We start from the raw sequence: 24,245 nt of genomic DNA, 5'->3' as shown, positions 1-24,245 counted from the left end.
GGTTTCTGCCGCAAGTTTATTGGATTAAGAGAGCAGCTGATAAAATACCATTACAAACCAGCAAACAGTTATTTGAAGCTGCTGGTGCCTCTGGATTCCCTAGAACCTCAAGGTGTAGGATCCTTGAAAGGCTTGCTGTGGTGCATAAACCTACTATTCGGCCACCCCTAAAGTGTCCACAAGCAGAAACGGTTGAAGTGGGCCCAGACATACATGAAGACTAAAGGTACCGTCACACTAAGTGACGCTGCAGCGATACCGACAACGATGGCGATCGCTGCAGCGTCGTTGTTTGGTCGCTGGAGAGCTGTCACACCGACAGCTCTCCAGCGACCAACGATCCCGAGGTCCCCGGTAACCAGGGTAAACATCGGGTTACTATGCGCAGGGCCGCGCTTAGTAACCCGATGTTTACCCTGGTTACCAGCGTAAACGTTAAAAAAACAAACACTACATACTTACCTTCAGCTGTCTGTCCTCCGGCGCTCTGCTTTCCTCTGCACTGTCAGCGCCGGTCAGCCGGAAAGCAGAGCGGTGACGTTACCGCTGTGCTTTCTGGCTGGCCGGTGCTGACACAGGATGCAGGAGGAGTGCAGAGAAGCAGAGCACCGGGGACAGACAGCTGAAGGTAAGTATGTAGTGTTTGTTTTTTTAACGTTTACGCTGGTAACCAGGGTAAACATCGGGTTACTAAGCGCGGCCCTGAGCTTAGTAACCCGATGTTTACCCTGGTTACCAGTGAAGACATCGCTGGATCAGTGTCACACACGCCGATCCAGCGATGTCTGCGGGAGGTCCAGCGACGAAATAAAGTTCTGGACTTTCCTCAGCGACCAACGATCTCCCAGCAGGGGCCTGATCGTTGGTCGCTGTCACACATAACGATTTCCTTAACGATATCGTTACTACGTCACAAAAAGCAACGATATCGTTAACGATATCGTTATGTGTGACGGTACCTTTATTTTCAAACAGTCTTGTTTACTGAGGAGTGTCGAGCAACCCTGGATGGTCCAGATGAATGGAGTAGTGTATGGTTGGTGGATGGTCACCATGTCCCAACAAGGCTGCGACATTAGCAAGGAGGTGGAGGAGTGATGTTGGTAGGGCCTTTTAAGGTTCCTGAAGGTGTGAAAATGACCTCTGCAAAGTATATAGAGTTTCTGACTGACAACTTTCTTCCATGGTATGAAAAGCAGAAACGTGCCTTCAGGAGCAAAATCATCTTCATGCATGACAATGCACCATGTCATGCTGCAAAGAATATCTCTGAGTCATTGGCTGCTATGGGTTTAAAAGGAGATAAACTCATGGTGTGGCCACCATCTTCCCCTGACCTCAACCCTATAGAGAACCTTTGGAGTATTATCAAGCAAAAGATCTATGAGGGTGGGAGCAGAGGCGTAGCTAGGGTTTAGGGACACTGCTGCCGTATGTGTCCCTATTACTGCACCTGATATCCCAATGCTGAGCCGCTGCTGCCGTATGTGTCCCTATTACTCCACCTGATACCCCAATACTGAGCCGCTGCCGTATGTGTCCCTATTACTGCACCTGATATCCCAATACTGAGCCGCTGCTGCCGTATGTCCCTATTACTGCACCCGATACCCCAATACTGAGCCGCTGCCGTATGTGTCCCTATTACTGCCCCTGATACCCCAATACTGAGCCACTGCTGCCGTATCTGACCCTATTACTGCACCTGATACCCCAATACTGAGCCTCTGCTGCCGTATGTGTCCCTATTACTGCACCTACTCTGTGGTTCTCTGTACCCTCTAAATTCTAAAGCACCCCTCTATAATATAGTAATGCCGGGTGCAAGTGCCCTAGAAAACAGAGCCCACATTTTGCGCCCTAGAAAGAAATAATGCCCTCTGTGTGCCCCTTTGATAGTCACAGTAACCTGAGTTCCCCTATTACAATAAGTGCCCACTTTAAATTTAATAATGTCCTGAGTCTCCCCCCCGTACAGCTCCCCTATACACAGTATAATGCCCCCTAACTGTATAATACCACCCACACAGTATACTGACCCCTTATAAGCCTTCAAACTGTTTGATGGCTCCAACACTGTAATTCCCACACTGTATGATGGCCCCATAGATAACCACCATATAGTATATTGTGCCAGATAGTCCTCAATATAGCACAAGGCAGCACCCCTATAGGCAGACCCTGAAGTTTAAAGAACCCCCCATAGGCAGACCCTGTAGTATAAGGCAGCACCCCCCCATAGGCAGATCCTGTAGAATAAGGCAGCACTCCCCCCCCATAAGCAGATCCTGTAGAATAAGGCAGCACTCCCCCCTATAGGCAGATCCTGTATATAAGGCAGCACTCCCCCCCATTGGCAGATCCTGTAGAATAAGGCAGCACTCCCACATAGGCAGATCCTGTAGAATAAGGCAGCACTCCCCCCATAGGCAGATCCTGTATATAAGGCAGCAATCCCCCCGATAGGCAGATCCTGTATATAAGGCAGCACTCCCTCTCCTATAGGCAGATCCTGTATATAAGGCAGCACTCCCCCCTATAGGCAGATCCTCTATATAAGGCAGCACTCCCCCCTATAGGCAGATCATGTATATAAGGCAGCACTCCCCCCCATTGGCAGATCCTGTATATAAGGCAGCACTCCCCCCTATAGGCAGATCCTGTATATAAGGCAGCACTCCCCCCATATCCAGATCCTGTATATAAGGCAGAACTCCCTCCCCTATAGGCAGATCCTGTAGAATAAGGCAGCACTCCCTCTCTTATAGGCAGATCCTGTATATGAGGCAGCACTCCCTCCCCTATAGGCAGATCCTGTATATAAGGCAGCACTCCCTCCCCTATAGGCAGATACTGTAGAATAAGGCAGCACTCCCCCCATAGGCAGATCCTGTAGAATAAGGCAGCACTCCCCCCATAGGCAGATCCTGTATATAAGGCAGCACTCCCCCCTATAGGCAGATCCTGTATATAAGACAGCACTCCCTCTCCTATAGGCAGATCCTGTATATAAGGCAGCACTCCCTCCCCTATAGGCAGATACTGTAGAATAAGGCAGCACTCCCCTATAGGCAGATCCTGTAGAATAAGGCAGCACTCCCCCCATAGGCAGATCCTGTATATAAGGCAGCACTCCCCCCCATAGGCAGATCCTGTATATAAGGCAGCACTCCCTCCCCTATAGGCAGATACTGTAGAATAAGGCAGCACTCCCCTATAGGCAGATCCTGTAGAATAAGGCAGCACTCCCCCCATAGGCAGATCCTGTATATAAGGCAGCACTCCCCCCCATAGGCAGATCCTGTATATAAGGCAGCACTCCCTCTCCTATAGGCAGATCCTGTATATAAGGCAGCACTCCCTTCCCTATAGGCAGATACTGTAGAATAAGGCAGCACTCCACCCATAGGCAGATCCTGTAGAATAAGGTAGCACTCCTGTTATGAACAGGTAATTCAGAACCACAATGGACATAGAAGTACAGAGCACACAAAGTGACCTGACAATTACCAAAAACAAAGGACGAGCTCTGAGACGTGGGAACTCTGCTGACCGCAATCCCTAATCCTAACACACCACACTAGAGGTAGCCGTGGATTGCGCCTAACGCTCCCTATGCAACTCGGCACAGCCTGAGAAACTAACTAGCCCTGAAGATAGAAAAATAAGCCTACCTTGCCTCAGAGAAATTCCCCAAAGGAAAAGGCAACCCCCCACATATAATGACTCTGAGTAAGATGAAAATACAAACACAGAGATGAAATAGATTTAGCAAAGTGAGGCCCGACTTACTGAATAGACCGAGGATAGGAAAGATAGCTTTGTGGTCAACACAAAAACCTACAAACAACCACGCAGAGGGGCAAAAAGACCCTCCGCACCGACTAACGGTACGGAGGTGCTCCCTCTGTGTCTCAGAGCTTCCAGCAAGCAAGAAAAACCAATATAGCAAGCTGGACAGAAAAAATAGCAAACAAAAAATAACACAAGCAAAACTTAGCTTATGCAGGATAGACAGGCCACAGGAACGATCCAGGAGGAAGCAAGACCAATACTAGAACATTGACTGGAGGCCAGGATCAAAGCACCAGGTGGAGTTAAATAGAGCAGCACCTAACGACTTAACCTCATCACCTGAGGAAGGAAACTCAGAAGCCGCAGTACCACTCTCGACCACAGGAGGGAGCTTGGCCACAGAATTCACAACAGTACCCCCCCCCCCTTGAGGAGGGGTCACCGAACCCTCACCAGAGCCCCCAGGCCGACCAGGATGAGCCACATGAAAGGCACGAACCAGATTGGCAGCATGGACATCAGAGGCAAAGACCCAGGAATTATCCTCCTGACCATAACCCTTCCACTTAACCAGATACTGGAGTTTCCGTCTCGAAACACGAGAATCCAAAATCTTCTCCACTATATACTCCAATTCCCCTTCAACCAAAACCGGAGCAGGAGGATCAATAGATGGAACCACAGGTGCCACATATCTCCGCAACAATGACCTATGGAACACGTTATGGATGGAAAAAGAAGCTGGAAGAGTCAAACGAAAAGACACAGGATTAAGAACCTCAGAAATCCTATATGGACCAATGAAACGAGGCTTAAATTTAGGAGAGGAAACCTTCATAGGACTATAACGAGATGACAACCAAACCAAATCCCCAACACGAAGTCGGGGACCCACACAGCGCCTGCGGTTAGCAAAACGTTGAGCCTTCTCCTGGGACAAAGTCAGATTGTCCACTACATGAGTCCAAATCTGCTGAAACCTATCCACCACAGTTTCCACACCAGGACAGTCCGAAGACTCAACCTGCCCTGAAGAGAAACGAGGGTGGAACCCAGAATTGCAGAAAAACGGCGAAACCAAAGTAGCCGAGTTGGCCCGATTATTAAGGGCGAACTCAGCCAAAGGCAAAAAGGACACCCAATCATCCTGATCAGCAGAAACAAAACATCTCAGATATGTTTCCAAGGTCTGATTGGTTCGTTCAGTCTGGCCATTTGTCTGAGGATGGAAAGCCGAGGAAAAAGACAAATCAATGCCCATCCTAGCACAAAAGGCTCGCCAAAACCTCGAAACAAACTGGGAACCTCTGTCAGAAACGATGTTCTCTGGAATGCCATGTAAACGAACCACATGCTGGAAAAACAACGGCACCAAATCAGAGGAGGAAGGCAATTTAGACAAGGGCACCAAATGGACCATCTTAGAGAAGCGATCACAAACCACCCAAATGACCGACATTCTTTGAGAGACGGGGAGATCCGAAATAAAATCCATAGAGATATGTGTCCAAGGCCTCTTCGGGACCGGCAAGGGCAAAAGCAACCCACTGGCACGAGAACAGCAGGGCTTAGCCCGAGCACCAATCCCACAGGACTGCACAAAAGAACGCACATCCCGCGACAGAGATGGCCACCAAAAGGATCTAGCCACCAAATCTCTGGTACCAAAGATTCCAGGATGACCAGCCAACACCGAACAATGAATCTCAGAGATAACTTTATTCGTCCACCTATCAGGGACAAACAGTTTCTCCGCTGGGCAACGGTCAGGTTTATTAGCCTGAAACTTTTGCAGCACCCGCCGCAAATCAGGGGAGATAGCAGACAAAATTACCCCCTCTTTGAGAATACCCGCCGGCTCAGGCAAACCCGGAGAATCGGGCACAAAACTCCTAGACAGGGCATCCGCCTTCACATTTTTAGAGCCCGGAAGGTACGAAACCACAAAGTCAAAACGGGAGAAAAACAGCGACCAACGAGCCTGTCTAGGATTCAACCGTTTGGCAGACTCGAGAAGTCAAGTTTTTGTGATCAGTCAAGACCACCACGCGATGCTTAGCTCCTTCAAGCCAATGACGCCACTCCTCGAATGCCCACTTCATGGCTAGCAACTCTCGATTGCCAACATCATAATTTCGCTCAGCAGGCGAAAATTTCCTGGAAAAGAAGGCGCATGGTTTCATCACCGAGCAATCAGAACTTCTCTGCGACAAAACAGCCCCTGCTCCAATTTCGGAAGCATCAACCTCGACCTGGAACGGAAGCGAAACATCTGGTTGGCACAACACAGGGGCAGAAGAAAAACGACGCTTCTACTCCTGAAAAGCTTCCACAGCAGCAGAAGACCAATTGGCCACATCAGCACCCTTCTTGGTTAAATCAGTCAACGGTTTAGCAATGCTAGAAAAATTAGCGATGAAGCGACGATAAAAATTAGCAAAGCCCAGGAACTTCTGCAGACTCTTCAGAGATGTTGGCTGAGTCCAATCATAAATGGCCTGAACTTTAACAGGGTCCATCTCGATAGTAGAAGGAGAAAAAATGAACCCCAAAAATGAAATCTTCTGAATACCAAAGAGACACTTTGACCCCTTCACAAACAAAGAATTAGCACGCAGGACCTGGAACACCATTCTGACCTGCTTCACATGAGACTCCCAATCATCCGAGAAGACCAAAATATCATCCAAGTATACAATCAGGAATTTATCCAGGTACTCTCGGAAGATGTCATGCATAAAGGACTGAAACACTGATGGAGCATTAGAAAGTCCGAATGGCATAACCAGGTACTCAAAATGGCCTTCGGGCGTATTAAATGCTGTTTTCCATTCATCGCCCCGTTTAATACGCACAAGATTATACGCACCATGAAGATCTATCTTGGTGAACCAACTAGCCCCCTTAATCCGAGCAAACAAATCAGACAGCAGCGGCAAGGGGTACTGAAATTTGACCGTAATTTTATTTAGAAGGCGGTAATCAATACAAGGTCTCAGCGAACCATCCTTCTTGGCCACTAAAAAGAACCCCGCTCCCAATGGCGACGATGACGGGCGAATATGACCCTTCTCCAAAGACTCCTTCACGTAACTCCGCATAGCGGCGTGCTCAGGTACAGATAAATTAAACAGTCGACCCTTAGGAAACTTACTACCAGGAATCAAATCGATAGCACAATCACAATCCCTATGTGGAGGTAGGGCATTGGACTTGGGCTCATCGAATACATCCCGGTAATCAGACAAGAACTCTGGGACCTCAGAAGGGGTGGATGATGAGATAGACAGAAATGGAACATCACCATGTACCCCCTGACAACCCCAGCTGGACACAGACATTGATTTCCAATCTAATACTGGGTTATGGACTTGTAGCCATGGCAACCCCAACACGACCACATCATGCAGATTATGCAACACCAGAAAGCGAATATCCTCCTGGTGCGCAGGAGCCATGCACATGGTCAGCTGGGTCCAATACTGAGGCTTATTCTTGGGCAAAGGCGTAGCATCAATTCCTCTCAATGGAATAGGACACTGCAAGGGCTCCAAGACAAACCCACAGCGCCTAGCATACTCCAAGTCCATCAAATTCAGGGCAGCGCCTGAATCCACAAATGCCATGACAGAATAGGAAGACAAAGAGCAGATCAAAGTAACGGACAAAAGAAATTTCGACTGTACCGTACCAATGGTGGCAGACCTAGCGAACCGCTTAGTGCGCTTAGGACAATCGGAGATAGCATGAGTGGAATCACCACAGTAGAAACACAGCCCATTCTGACGTCTGTGTTCTTGCCTTTCAGCTCTGGTCAAAGTCCTATCGCACTGCATAGGCTCAGGTTCATGCTCAGATAATACCGCCAAATGGTGCACAGATTTACGCTCGCGCAAGCGTCGACCGATCTGAATGGCCAAAGACATAGACTCATTCAGACCAGCAGGCATAGGAAATCCCACCATGACATCCTTAAGGGCTTCAGAGAGACCCTTTCTGAAAATAGCTGCCAGTGCACATTCATTCCATTGAGTGAGCACGGACCACTTTCTAAACTTCTGACAATAAATCTCTATCTCATCCTGACCCTGACACAGAGCCAGCAAATTTTTCTCTGCCTGATCCACTGAATTGGGTTCGTCGTACAGCAATCCGAGCGCCAGAAAAAACGCATCAATATTACATAATGCAGGATCTCCTGGCGCAAGGGAAAATGCCCAGTCTTGAGGGTCGCCACGTAATAAAGAAATAATGATCTTAACTTGTTGAACTGGGTCACCAGAGGAGTGGGGTTTCAGAGCCAGAAATAGTTTACAATTATTTTTAAAATTCAAAAACTTTGCTCTATCGCCAGAAAACAACTCAGGAATAGGAATCTTAAGTTCTAACATAGGATTCTGAACCACTAAATCTTGAATATTCTGTACATTTATAGCGAGATTATCCATCAAAGAGAACAGACCTTGAATGTCCATGTCCACACCTGTGTTCTGGACCACCCTGATGTAAAGGGGAAAAGAAAGACAGAACACAGTGCAAAGAAAAAAAAATGGTCTCTGAACTTCTCTTTTCCCTCTATTGAGAAGCATTAGTACTTTGGGCCTCCAGTACTGTTATGAACAGGTAATTCAGAACCACAATGGACATAGAAGTACAGAGCACACAAAGTGACCTGACAATTACCAAAAACAAATGACGAGCTCTGAGACGTGGGAACTCTGCTGACCGCAATCCCTAATCCTAACACACCACACTAGAGGTAGCCGTGGATTGCGCCTAACGCTCCCTATGCAACTCGGCACAGCCTGAGAAACTAACTAGCCCTGAAGATAGAAAAATAAGCCTACCTTGCCTCAGAGAAATTCCCCAAAGGAAAAGGCAACCCCCCACATATAATGACTCTGAGTAAGATGAAAATACAAACACAGAGATGAAATAGATTTAGCAAAGTGAGGCCCGACTTACTGAATAGACCGAGGATAGGAAAGATAGCTTTGTGGTCAACACAAAAACCTACAAACAACCACGCAGAGGGGCAAAAAGACCCTCCGCACCGACTAACGGTACGGAGGTGCTCCCTCTGTGTCTCAGAGCTTCCAGCAAGCAAGAAAAACCAATATAGCAAGCTGGACAGAAAAAATAGCAAACAAAAAATAACACAAGCAAAACTTAGCTTATGCAGGATAGACAGGCCACAGGAACGATCCAGGAGGAAGCAAGACCAATACTAGAACATTGACTGGAGGCCAGGATCAAAGCACCAGGTGGAGTTAAATAGAGCAGCACCTAACGACTTAACCTCATCACCTGAGGAAGGAAACTCAGAAGCCGCAGTACCACTCTCGACCACAGGAGGGAGCTTGGCCACAGAATTCACAACACACTCCCCCCATAGGCAGATCCTGTATATAAGGCAGCACTCCCCCCCATAGGCAGATCCTGTATATAAGGCAGCACTCCCTCTCCTATAGGCAGATCCTGTATATAAGGCAGCATTCCCTTTCCTATAGGTAGATCCTGTATATAAGGCAGCATTCCCTTTCCTATAGGCAGATCCTCTAGAATAAGGCAGCACTCCCCTATAGGCAGATCCTGTATATAAGGCAGCACTCCCCCCCCATAAGCAGATCCTGTATATAAGGCAGCACTCCCTCCCCTTTATGATAATGTGTGCAACCTGTAAAGCGCTGCGGAATATGTTAGCGCTATATAAAAATAAAGATTATTATTATAGGCAGATACTGTAGAATAAGGCAGCCTCCATAAAAACACAGCAAATAAATACCTCTCTTCCTCCTTGTTCCAGCGGTGCTTCCTGCTCCCGCTCATCTGACAGCGGGCGCTGGGCGGTGACGTCATCGCGCCCGTTGTCAGACGGTGTGGGGGATGATGGGAGGAGCGCAGCGCTCCTTCCCTCATCACTGCGGTGGGTTGTATCGTCTAGATGCCGATACAGCTCACCATGGGATGACAGGCGGGGGCCCACTGCTGGCACCGGTTCTCGATCGATTCTCCCTGCTCTGCCGCAGAATCATGCAATTGTGCGCGCCGATGCAGTTACAATAGCGTAGCTCCCGATGGGCCCCCTCAGAGCACGGGGCTGGAGCGATGGCCCCCCTTGCCTCCCCCCCGTTGGCTACGCTACAGGGTGGGAGGCAGTTCACATCAAAACAGCGGCTCTGGGAGGCTATTCTGACTTCATGCAAAGAAATACAAGCAGAAACTCTCCAAAAACTCACAAGTTCAATGGATGCAAGAATTGTGAAAGTGATATCAAAGAAGGGTCCTATGTTAACATGTAACTTGGCCTGTTAGGATGTTTTGGAGTTAAATAGCTTTTCTGTTCAGTGAATGTGACCTCCTAATGCTGCAAATTCCACAAATGAGCATTTTCAGTTCTTTATATCAAATGTTTAAAAATTCTACTGTGCCTAATAATTTGGAACAGTGCATTCTGAGTTTTCATTCATTTTGGAGATTATACTGTTATCATTGGGAGGTTTCTTCAATAAAATTCGATTTATACTCTAACGGGTGATGACTTTTATTAGACTCACTGTCATTTGCACCGACCATTTAGGAAAATCTTATTTTCAGAATAATTTGGAACATGGTGTATATCCCAAAAATGTTCCATCCAAAAATATAATTTGTTCCCCCATAAAAGCCCTTTTCTGGGTACAAATCATCAGAAAAAAAAGTTATGGCTCTTGTACTGTGGTGACATAAATGCAAATTATTTCTTGTAAAAGTAGTAAAAGATAAATAATTATACACATGTGGGATTGCTGCAATCACACCGGTAGAATAATGGTAATCTGCTGAATATAGCACACAATGAACACTGCAAAACTTCAGGAGCAAAAATCATTGGTGGATTTAGCTCTCTTCTGAAATGGTGAATAAAAGTTGATTAATAACTTGTCATATTCACCCCAAAATGGAGGGAAATGATCAGGTATTCAGGATTATGTAACCATTATTATCCACCTTGGATAACTAAAAAAGAATCACTAAACTTCTATACAAATGAAAAAAAAAAGTTACATTGCCCTCTGCTGGGGATAGATTGCACTATCCTGTATCTCTTAAAGGGAACCTTGTTACCAGAAGAAAAAAAACCATTAACCTGCAGATATCGGGTTAACCTGCAGGTTAAGGCTGGGGACACACACAACGTATAACAATACGGTCCGTTTTACATGGACGAGAATCGCACAAATGTTTACAAAACAGTGATCCGTGTGCAGTGCGAGGATGCGATTTCCTCGCATCAAATTATCCGTGTGTCCTCCGTGTGACATCCGTACGGCGAGATTTTCTCACCGGCTTGCAAAACGGACATAGAATGGATCCATGGCCTCAAATATTAGTAAAAACATATATACAGTCTAAATACATAGTAACATAGTAACATAGTTAGTACGGCCGAAAAAAGACATTTGTCCATCCAGTTCAGCCTATATTCCATCATAATAAATCCCCAGATCTGCGTCCTTCTACAGAACCTAATTGTATGATACAATATTGTTCTGCTCCAGGAAGACATCCAGGCCTCTCTTGAACCCCTCGACTGAGTTCGCCATCACCACCTCCTCAGGCAAGCAATTCCAGATTTTCACTGCCCTAACAGTAAAGAATCCTCTTCTATGTTGGTGGAAAAACCTTCTCTCCTCCAGACGCAAAGAATGCCCCCTTGTGCCCGTCACCTTCCTTGGTATAAACAGATCCTCAAATATATATATATATATACACACACGAGTTATATCTACTATATAATTGTATAAGGGTCACTTCCATCTGTCTGTCCTTCTGTCACGGATATTCATTGGTCGCGGCCTCTGTCTGTCATGGAGTCCAAGTCGCTGATTGGTCTCGCCAGCTGCCTGTCATGACTGCCGCGACCAATCAGCGACGGCCACAGTCCGATTAGTCCCTCCCCTGCAGTCAGCGCCCGGCACCCGCTCCATACTCCCTGCAGTCACGGCTCACACAGGGTTAATGCCAGCGGTAATGGACCGCGTTATGCTGCGGGTAACTCACTCCGTTACCGCCGCTATTAACCCTGTGTGACCACGTGTTCACTATTAATGCTGCCTATGCAGTGTCAATAGTAAAAACATCTAATGTTAAAAATAATTTAAAAAAATAAAAATAATTATATACTCATCTTTCACGATGCTCCGGTGACCGCTCTACGCAAGCGGCAGGTTCCGGTGCCAAGGATGGTATGGGAGAAGGACCTGCCATGACATCACGGTCATGTGACCACGACGTCATCACAGGTCCTGCGCGCCTGCGTGAGAAGGACCTGCCATGACGTCACGGTCATGTAACCGAACTACAAGGGGCCCTCGGAAGGAGAGTATATGTTTATTTTTTATTTTTTAACCTGTGACATACGTGGCTGGGCAATATACTACGTCACTGGGCAATATAGTACATCACTGGGCAATATACTACGTGGCTGGGCAATATACTACGTGGCTGGGCAATATACTACATGGCTGGGCAATATACTACGTGGCTGGGCAATATACTACGTGGACATGCATATTCTAGAATACCCGATGCGTTAGAATCGGGCCACCATCTAGTATATATAAAGGCACAGATGATTGGCCTCGGGGAGACCAAAACATCCAACACCGCGGAGACACCATCACGTGTTTCTCAACGCAGTGATTCCAGAACACTGCCCCCATCCCTTATGGGAAATATGCAGATGCATGTAAAGAAGCTGCGGAGACACCATCACGTGTTTCTCGACGCAAGCAGTGAATAGCCAGGCCTTTCCCCGGGAAGGAACAACCACGGGAAGGGCAGCATCCTATGAAGGAAAGCCACCTATGCCAAGCATGGTATCCATCCACAGACAGCTGTTTCGGGGTTTTTGCCCCTCATCAGTGTGGAGTAGGAATCTGGCTATTAGGAGCAGTGCCTAGTAAAAAGGCTATAAAGGCACAGGATGATTGGCCTCGGGGAGACCAAAACATCCAACACTGCGGAGACACCATCACGTGTTTCTCAACGCAGTGATTCCAGAACACTGCCCCAATCCCTTATGGGAAATATGCAGATGCATGTAAAGAAGCTGCGGAGACACCATCACGTGTTTCTCGACGCAAGCAGTGAATAGCCAGGCCTTTCCCCGGGAAGGAACAACCACGGGAAGGGCAGCATCCTATGAAGGAAAGCCACCTATGCCAAACATGGTATCCATCCACAGACAGCTGTTTCGGGGTTTTTGCCCCTCATCAGTGTGGAGTAGGAATCTGGCTATTAGGAGCAGTGCCTAGTAAAAAGGCTATAAAGACACAGATGATTGGCCTCGGGGAGACCAAAACATCCAACACCGCGGAGACACCATCACGTGTTTCTCAACGCAGTGATTCCAGAACACTGCCCCCATCCCTTATGGGAAATATGCAGATGCATGTAAAGAAGCTGCGGAGACACCATCACGTGTTTCTCGACGCAAGCAGTGAATAGCCAGGCCTTTCCCCGGGAAGGAACAACCACGGGAAGGGCAGCATCCTATGAAGGAAAGCCACCTATGCCAAGCATGGTATCCATCCACAGACAGCTGTTTCGGGGTTTTTGCCCCTCATCAGTGTGGAGTAGGAATCTGGCTATTAGGAGCAGTGCCTAGTAAAAAGGCTATAAAGGCACAGATGATTGGCACAATTATTTCCCATAAGGGATGGGGGCAGTGTTCTGGAATCACTGCGTTGAGAAACACGTGATGGTGTCTCCGCGGTGTTGGATGTTTTGGTCTCCCCGAGGCCAATCATCTGTGCCTTTATAGCCTTTTTACTAGGCACTGCTCCTAATAGCCAGATTCCTACTCCACACTGATGAGGGGCAAAAACCCCGAAACAGCTGTCTGTGGATGGATACCATGCTTGGCATAGGTGGCTTTCCTTCATAGGATGCTGCCCTTCCCGTTGTTGTTCCTTCCCGGGGAAAGGCCTGGCTATTCACTGCTTGCGTCGAGAAACACGTGATGGTGTCTCCGCAGCTTCTTTACATGCATCTGCATATTTCCCATAAGGGATGGGGGCAGTGTTCTGGAATCACTGCGTTGAGAAACACGTGATGGTGTCTCCGCGGTGTTGGATGTTTTGGTCTCCCCGAGGCCAATCATCTGTGCCTTTATAGCCTTTTTACTAGGCACTGCTCCTAATAGCCAGATTCCTACTCCACACTGATGAGGGGCAAAAACCCCGAAACAGCTGTCTGTGGATGGATACCATGCTTGGCATAGGTGGCTTTCCTTCATAGGATGCTGCCCTTCCCGTGGTTGTTCCTTCCCGGGGAAAGGCCTGGCTATTCACTGCTTGCGTCGAGAAACACGTGATGGTGTCTCCGCAGCTTCTTTACATGCATCTAGTATATATATACCTATACTATGCTCAGGAGGTGAAAGATGAATATTTCTCTAATAAAATATATTGCATAGTTTCTTATTTTCACATGTTCTATTTACTTATGAAAAACAAAATTAAAGCCATAGTTACACTTTGTGTAAAGTCGTGAAAGTCACAATTCCCCTGTATTCCTCTTGTGGGTGAGCAGTCACATGACTGTTTGTACAGTGGATATAAAGAAGTCTACACACCCGTTAAAATGTCTGGTTTTTACCATGTAAGAAAATAATACAAATAAGAATAATTTCAGAATGGTTTCAACCTTTAAAGTCACCCAGATTCTGTACAGAAGCAATAAGACTAAAACTGAAGTCTTTTATAGAGAGAAAATAAAAATAACAAAACTAAAAAATGTATTTGCAGAAGTGCGAACAGCCTCTTTTAATTAGAGATGTAGTTGTGTTCATAATTAGCCAATTACATTTATACTAGAATCATAGAATGATAGAGTTGGAAGGGACCTCCTGGGTCATCGTGTCCAACCACCTGCTCAAAGCAGGATTAACCAGCCCATCTCAGACAGATGTCTGTCCAGCCTCTGTTTGAAGACTTCCATTAAAGGAGAACTCACCACCTCTCGTGGCAGCCTGTTCCACTCATTGATCACCCTGTCAAAAAGTTTTTCTAATATCTAATCTGGATCTTCTACCATTCAGTTTCATCCCCTGCCCTGACCAAACTTATGAACGACTTACTTACAGCCAAAGCTAACAGACAATTCTCTATACTGCTTCCTCTAGACCTGTCCACTGGCTTCGACACAGTTGACCACTGCCTCCTACTACAGATCCTCTCTTCCTTTGGTGTCAAAGACCTCGCACTATCCTGGATCTCCTCATACCTTACCAACCGCACATTTAGTGTTTCCCACTCCCATACAACCTCTTCATCTCGCCCTCTCTCTGTTGGTGTCCCTCAAGGCTCTGTCCTAGAACCTCTTCTCTTCTCAATCTATACCCTTGGCCTGGGACAACTCAAAGTCCTATGGCTTCCAGTATCATCTCTATGTCGATGACAATCAGATCTACTTCTCTGGCCCAGATGTCACCTCTCTGCTGTCCAGAATCCAAGAGTGTCTATCAGTCATATCCTCCTTCTTCTCCTCTCGCTTCCTCACACTCAATGTGGACAAAACCGAACTCTACCGTATGTACTCGAGTATAAGCCGACCCGAGTATAAGCTGACACCCCTAATTTTGCCACAAAAAACTGGGAAAACTTAATGACTCGAGTATAAGCCTAGGGTGGGAAATGCAGCAGCTACAGGTAAATTTCAAAAGTAAAAATAGATACCAATAAAAGTAAAATTAATTGAGACATCAGTAGGTTAAGTGTTTTTGAATGTCCATATTGAATCAGGAGCCTCATATAATGCTCCATACGGTTCATGGTGGCCCCATAAGATCCTCCATAATAAAATATGCCCCATAAAATGCTCCATAAAGTTTATGATGGGCTCCATAAGATGCTTCATAGAAAATATGCCCCATACAATGCTGCATAGGTTGATTATGGCCCCATAAGATGCTCCATAGAAACATTTGCCCCATAGCCGGCTGCTGCAAATAAAAAAAAAAAAAATAAATCACATACCTCTTGTCCTGAGCAGGCCCCCGACACTTGCAATATTCACCTGTCCGCGTTCCACCACTGGGTGCCGCTGTGTCTTCCGCATCCTCCGCAGTGACTGTTCAGGCAGAGGGCGGCGCACACACTAATCGCGTCATCGCACCCTCTGACCTGAATGTCACAGGCAGAGGACGCAGAAGACACAGCAGCGCCCAGCGGTGGAACGTGGGACAGGTGAATATTGTGCAATACTCACCCTCCAGTCCCCGTTATACTCACCTGCTCCCGGCGTGGTCCCTGGCAGCTTCTCACTGACAGGTGATCTTCGGCGCCCGCAGCTTCTTCCTGTGTTCAGCGGTCACATCGTACCGCTCATTAAAGTAATGAATATGCGTCCATATTCATTACTTTAATGAGCGGTACCACGTGACCGCTGAACACAGGAAGAAGCTGTGGGCGCCGAAAAAGCAGGAACGTGCAGAGACGCGCTGGCAGCAGGTAAGTATGATTTGACAGCTGCCACTCCCCCTCCCCCGCCGACCCCCTGGGACAATGACTTGAGTATAAGCTGAGAGGGGCACTTTCAGCCCAAAAAATGGGCTGGAAATCTCAGCTTATACTCGAGTATGTACGGTAATTATCTTTCCTCCATCTTGCACATCTTCCCTACCTGATCTATTACAATAAATGAATTCACACTTTCCCCCGTCCAGGTAATCCGCTGCCTCGGAGTAACCCTGGACTCTGCTCTGTCCTTTAAACCGCACATCCAAGCTCTCGCCACCTCCTGTCGCCTCCAGCTCAAAAATATTTCCAGAATCCGTCCTTTCCTCAACCCTCACTCTACCAAAATTCTTGTGCATGCCCTAATCATCTCTCGCCTCGACTACTGCAACATCCTCCTCTGTGGCCTACCTTCTAACACTCTCACACCCCTCCAGTCCGTCCTTAATTCTGCTGCCCGACCAATTAATTTCTCTCCTCGCTACACTCCTGCTTCCCCTCCTTGAAAATCCCTTCCGTGGCTCCCAATTTCCCAGCATATCCAGTTTAAACTACCAATACTGACCAACAAGGCCATCCATAACCTTTCTCCTCCGTATATTTCCACACTAATCTCTCAATATCTTCCCTCACGTAATCTCCGGTCCTCCCAAGACCTCCTCCTTTCCTCCATGCTTATTCGCTCCTCACCCAATCGTCTCCAAGACTTCTCCCGAATATCCCCCTTCCTCTGGAAATCTGTGCCCCATTACATCTGGTTATCCACATTTGGATCCTTCAAACAGAACCTGAAAACCCCTATCTTCAAAGAAGCTTACAACCTGTAATGACCACACGGCCACCTCAACACCATCGGAGCTACTGCAACCCCTGACCTACTGTCTCCTTCCACATAATCCTGTAGAATGTAAGCCCGCAAGGGCAGGGTCCTCTTCCCTCTGTATCAGTCTGCCATTGTTAGTTTACTGTAAGTGATATTTGTATTTTGATGTAACCCCGTCTCATATACAGCACCATGGAATTAATGGTGCTATATAAATAAATGATAATAATAATCCCATTGCCTCTAGTCTTTCCTTGTGCAAATGAGAATAAAGATGATCCTTCTACAATGTGACAGCCCTTGAGATATTTGTAGACAGCTATTAAATCTTTTCTCAGTCTTCTTTTTTGCAAGCTAAACATTCCCAAATCCTGTGACCGCTTCTCATAGTACATGGTTTGCAGACCGGTCACCATTCTGGTCGCTCTTCTCTGAACTTGCTCGTTTGTTGATGTCTTCTTTAAAATGTGGTGCCCAAAACTGGACACAGTATTCCAGATGAGGTCTGACCAAAGAGGAGTAGAGGGAAATAATGACTTCACGTGATCTAGACTGTATGCTTCTGTTAATACATCCCAGAATTGTATTTGCTCCTTTTGCTGCTGCATCCCACTGTTGACTCATGTTCAATTTATGATCTATTTGTATACCCAAGTCTTTTTCACATGTGCTGTTGCTTAGCCCTATTCCTCCCATTCTGTATATGCTTTTTTCATTTTTATTGCCCAGATGTAGTACTTTGCATTTTTCCTTGTTAAAAACCATTCTGTTAGTTGCTGCAAACTGCTCCAGTTTCTTTATATCTTTTTGAATCCTCTCTCTCTTCTCTAGTATTAGCTATCCCTCCTAGCTTTGTGTCATCAGCAAATTTAATCAGTTTACCCTCAATTCCTTTATCTAAATCATTCATAAAGATGTTGAACAATACAGGGCCCAGGACAGAGCCCTGGGGTACCCCACTTGAGACATTCTTCCAACTGGATGTGCAGCCATTTCCGACCATTCTTTGGGTCCGATCACTAAGCAAGTTATGAATCCACCTAACAGTTGCCTTATCCATTCCATTCTTAGTCATTTTTTCAATAAGGATGGTGTGAGAAACTTTGTCAAAAGCTTTCCTGAAGTCAAGGTATTCTATTACATTGTATTACAGTGCACAGCTGCCATGATTTACAGCCATTCTGATTAATCCCCATATAAAGTTTAGCTGTTCTAGGAGGATTTTCCGGACATATCTTACTTGTATTTTACAACAAAAGCCATAAACAGCTTACAACACAGCAAAGGTATCTCACTGTTTAAAGTTATCAATCAGGAGTAGGAAACAAAAAATTTCCAAGCCATTAAATATACAATGGAAAACTGTGAAGATGTTCATAAAAAAAAGTGACAATTTTGGCACAACAGTGACATTACCTAGAACAAGAAGAAAAATGGTCCAGAATGCTATCAGTGGGCACACAGCAACATTAAAGGAGGTGCAGGAATTTATGGCAAGAACTGGTTGTTTACTGCATGTGACAACAATTTCCTGCATTCGTCAGATGTCTGAATTTTGGGACAGGGTGGCAAGACAGAAGCCTCTTTAAAAAACAAACAAAAAAAAAAACATCCAAGCCCAGCTATGTTTTGTCAGAATCTACATCAGGTCTTCAAAAAACATGTGGGAAAACATATTATGATCTGATGAGACCAAGTTTGAACTTTTTGACCATAATTCCAAAAGGTATGCTTGGTACAAAGCCAACACTGTGCATCACCAAAAGAGCACCATACCCACAGGGAAGCATAGTGGAGGCAACTAGGGTTGAGCGACTTAGTTTTTCAGGGTCGAGTCGGGTTTCACGAAACCCGACTTTCTCAAAAGTCGGGTCGAGTGAAATCGGCCGATCCTATTGAAAAGTCGGGGTCGGGGATTGGCCGAAACTCGAAACCCAATGTAAGTCTATGGTTTTTTTTTTTAACATTTCCTTCAGGGCGATATAGCAGAAAAGCCGGTAATTCAATTACCGGCTTTTCATTTCTCCTGCCAAAACCCAACATGATATGAAACATGGTTTACATACAGTAAACCATGTCATAGCCCCCTTTTTTTGCATATTCCACACTAATAATGTTAGTAGTGTGTATATGCAAAATTTCGGCGCTCTAGCTTAAATTTAAGGGTTAAATCGCGGGAAAAAATGGCGTGGGCTGCCGCGCAATTTTCTCCGCCAGAGTAGTAAAGCCAGTGACTGAGGGCAGATATTAATAGCCTGGAGAGGGTCCACGGTTTTTGCCTCCCCCCCCCCCTTGCTAAAAACATCTGCCCCCAGCCACCCCAGAAAAGGCACATCTGTAAGATGCGCCTATTCTGGCACTTGGCCACTCTCTTCCCATTCCCGTGTAGCGGTGGGATATGGGGTAATGGAGGGTTAATGCCACCTTGCTATTGTAAGGTGACATTAAGCCAGATTAATAATGGAAAGGCGTCAATTATGACACCTATCCATTATTAATCCAATTGTATGAAAGAGTTAAAAATAAACACACACACAATATTAAAAAGTATTTTAATGAAATAAACACACCATTTGTTGTAATAATTTATTGTACGCTCAATCCACTCGCTGAAGACCCTCGCTCTGTAACAAATAAAAAATAATAAACCAACAATATACATACCTTCCGTAGATCTGTAACGTCCCACGTTGTAAATCCATCTGAAGGGGTTAAAATATTTTACAGCCAGGAGCTCTGCTAATGCAGCGCTGCTCGTGGCTGTAAACCCCAGCGAATGAAGGTAATGTAGGTCAATGACCTGTAGTTACCTTCATTCGCGGTGATGCGCCCCCTGCTGGATGTCCCTGGAGCGTGGGAAAAGTTCCCAGGCTCGAGGTCACATGAGGACATCCAGCAGGGGGCGCATCACTGCGAATGAAGGTAACTATAGGTCATTGACCTACATTACCTTCATTCGCTGGGGTTTCCAGCCACAAGCACAGCTGCATTAGCAGAGCTTGTGGCTGTAAAATATTTTAACCCCTTCAGATGGATTTACAACGTGGGACGTTACAGATCTATGGAAGGTATGGATATTGTTGGTTTATTATTTTTTATTTGTTACAGAGCGAGGGTCTTCAGCGAGTGGATTGAGCGTACAATAAAATATTAAAACAACCTGTGTTTTTATTTAATTAAAATACTTTTTAATAATGTGTGTGTGTTTTTTTAACCATTTAATGCAAATGGATAAATAATGGATAGGTGTCAGAATTGACGCCTCTCCATTATTAATCTGGCTTAATGTCACCTTACAATAGTAAGGTGACATTAACCCTTCATTACCCCATATCCCACCGCTACACGGGAATGGGAAGAGAGTGGCCAAGTGCCAGAATAGGCGCATCTTCCAGATGTGCCTTTTCTGGGGTGGCTGGGGGCAGGTGTTTTTAGCCGGGGGGGAGCCAAAAACCGTGGACCCTCTCTAGGCTATTAATATCTGCCCTCAGTCACTGGCTTTACTACTCTGGCGGAGAAAATTGCACGGGAGCCCACGCCAATTTTTTCCGCGATTCAACCCTTAAATTTAAGTGCTAGAGCGCTGAAATTTTGCACATACACACTACTAACATTAGTAGTGTGGAAGATGCAAAAAAAAGGGGGCTATGACATGGTTTACTGTATGTAAATCATGTCTCAAATCATGTCGGGTTTTGGCAGGAGAAATTAAAAGCCGGTAATTGAATTACCGGCTTTTCTGCTATATCGCGCTGAAGTAAATATTATATATATATATATATATATATATATATATGTGTCTGAATGACATATACATATATATGTATATACACTGTATATATATATATACAGTGGGGCAAAAAAGTATTTAGTCAGTCAGCAATAGTGCAAGTTCCACCACTTAAAAAGATGAGAGGCGTCTGTAATTTACATCATAGATAGACCTCAACTATGGGAGACAAACTGAGAAAAAAAAATCCAGAAAATCACAGTCTGTTTTTTTATCATTTTATTTGCATATTATGGTGGAAAATAAGTATTTGGTCAGAAACAAAATTTCATCTCAATACTTTGTAATATATCCTTTGTTGGCAATGACAGAGGTCAAACGTTTTCTGTAAGTCTTCACAAGGTTGCCACACACTGTTGTTGGTATGTTGGCCCATTCCTCCATGCAGATCTCCTCTAGAGCAGTGATGTTTTTGGCTTTTTGCTTAGCCAGAGGCGTAGCTAGAGCTTTTGCCGCCCGGGGCTGATCCCGAGTTTGGGCCCCCCCCCATCCTTCCCCCCAGCTCAATACACACAAAGGTTACCAAAAATGGTTTTCCTGTTTTGTAGAACTTAAACTGGGCCTAATGGTGTCACCCCCACATGCCACACCTGTGACTTAATACCACCACACCATGACCAGGCCACATAGTGACCGAATAATACTACATACAAGGGACAAATACCACCGCACCATTTCCAGACCACATATTATCACCACATAGTGACTGAATACTACAATACTGATCAGTAATAAAAAAAAACCCACAATACTATCACCATAAGTGCCAGTATTCACAGGAGATCTGTACTTAGTATGCAGTGTCTGTGTAGAGGTAATACAGAGATCACTGGTGACATTATACACAGGACCTCTATATAGTATACAGTGTATAGTGTCAGTGTATAGGTAACACTGACTCACCAGTGACGTCTCTAGGTGAAGTCCTTCATCTTTCATCCAGCACAGACCGCCATCATTCCTTCCAGCCAGGACTCGTTTCTGCAGGAAATAACACAGTTATCTCGAGCTCCGCTTGCAGAACACATTACTTAATTTTTCACAACTTCTACATTACACATGAAGAAAAAAAGGTGATAGTGTCACTCTGCACAGTAACAGGACCGCCCCCCCATTTAAAACAGTATACTCAAAAAATAAAATAAATACATCACTGCAGTAACAATATCCCTTAATTATCCCCTATGGTAATAATATTCCCCACCCTGGCCCCGTTTATCTCATTCCTGGCTCCAGCCATATGTTGTCGTATCCTGCCCTCATGAGTATCCATTCTACCCCATATGATCTCCCCATCCTGCCCCACCAGCCTCCATCGTATCCGTCCTGCCCCATGATCCAATCCTGCCCCGTGTCTCCAATCATGCCCCGTATCTACATTCTGCCCATGCCTCAAGTCCTGCCCCCAGTGTGTCCAGCATATTACCCCCATGTTGTCCAGCAATCTGCCCCAGTGTGTCCAGCATATTACCCCCATGTTGTCCAGCAATCTGCCCCAGTGTGTCCAGCATATTACCCCCAGTGTGTCCAGCAATCTGCCCCAGTATGTCCAGCATATTACCCCCAGTGTGTCCAGCAATCTGCCCTCAGTGTGTCCAGCAATCTGCCCCAGTGTCCAGCCTTTCCCCAGTGTGTCCAGCAGTCTGCCCCAGTGTGTCCAGCATATTACCCCCAGTGTCCAGCATTGCCCCAGTGTGTCCAGTATATTACCCCCAGTGTGTCCAGCAATCTGCCCCAGTGTCCAGCATTGCCCCAGTGTGTCCAGAAGTCTGCCCCAGGGTCTCCAGCATTGCCTCAATGTGTCCAGAAATCTGCCCCAGGGTCTCCAGTATTGCCCCAGTGTGTCCAGCAATCTGCCCCAGGGTCTCCAGTATTGCCCCAGTGTGTCCAGCAATCTACCCCATGGTCTCCTGTATTGCCCCAGTGTGTCCAGCATTCTGCCCCATGGTCTCCAGTATTGCCCCGGTGTGTCCAGCAATCTGCCCCATGGTCTCCAGTATTGCCCCAGTATGTCCAGAAGTCTGCCCCAGGGTCTCCAGCATTGCCTCAATGTGTCCTGAAATCTGCCCCATGGTCTCCAGTATTCAGTGTGTCCAGCATTCTGCCCCATAGTCTCCTGTACTGCCCCAGTGTGTCCAGCATTCTGCCCCATGGTCTCCAGTATTGCCCCAGTGTGTCCAGCAATCTGCCCCATGGTCTCCTGTATTGCCCCAGTGTGTCCAGCATTCTGCCCCATGGTCTCCAGTATTGCCCCGGTGTGTCCAGCAATCTGCCCCATGGTCTCCAGTATTGCCCCAGTATGTCCAGCATTCTGCCCCATGGTCTCCAGTATTGCCCCAGTGTGTCCAGCATTCTGCCCCATGGTCTCCAGTATTGCCCCAGTGTGTCCAGCATTCTGCCCCATGGTCTCCAGTATTGCCCCAGTGTGTCCAGCATTCTGCCCCATGGTCTCCAGTATTGCCCCAGTGTGTCCAGCAATCTGCCCCATAGTCTCCTGTATTGCCCCAGTGTGTCCAGCAATCTGCCCCATGGTCTCCTGTATTGCCCCAGTGTGTCCAGCAATCTGCCCCATGGTCTCCTGTATTGCCCCAGTGTGTCCAGCAATCTGCCCCATAGTCTCCTGTATTGCCCCAGTGTGTCCAGCAATCTGCCCCATGGTCTCCTGTATTGCCCCAGTGTGTCCAGCATTCTGCCCCATGGTCTCCAGTATTGCCCCAGTGTGTCCAGCATTCTGCCCCATGGTCTCCAGTATTGCCCCAGTGTGTCCAGCATTCTGCCCCATGGTCTCCAGTATTGCCCCAGTGTGTCCAGCAATCTGCCCCATAGTCTCCTGTATTGCCCCAGTGTGTCCAGCAATCTGCCCCATGGTCTCCTGTATTGCCCCAGTGTGTCCAGCAATCTGCCCCATGGTCTCCTGTATTGCCCCAGTGTGTCCAGCATTCTGCCCCATGGTCTCCAGTACTGCCCCAGTGTGTCCAGCAATCTGCCCCATGGTCTCCAGCATTGCCCCAGCCCCAGACAGTCAGACATAAAGAAAAAAAAAAAAAAAAGTAAAATCCTCACCTCTCCCGTTCCCAGCGCAGGTCCGGTGCAGTCAGCGTCTCTCCGGCTCTGCGACGCTCAGGACAGAGAGGCAGAGCGGCGCGCACAGTAGTGACGTCATCGCGCCCTCTGCTCTGAGACGTCGCAGAGTCAGAGGACGCTGAAGCCGCAGGAACCAGGAGAGGTGAGTATTAGAGCGGGGGGCGGGACCCGGGGGTGGGGGGAGCTGGCCCTGGTCGTGGCGGCGGACGGCGCCGCCCGAAGATTTAAAGGGGCGTCTTTTTTTTTTTTT

Source organism: Ranitomeya imitator, chromosome 1 (assembly GCF_032444005.1).
Source record: "Ranitomeya imitator isolate aRanImi1 chromosome 1, aRanImi1.pri, whole genome shotgun sequence".
Taxonomy (NCBI): domain Eukaryota; kingdom Metazoa; phylum Chordata; class Amphibia; order Anura; family Dendrobatidae; genus Ranitomeya; species Ranitomeya imitator.
The sequence above is the reverse complement of the archived record's forward strand: the minus strand, read 5'-3'. Positions refer to the sequence as shown.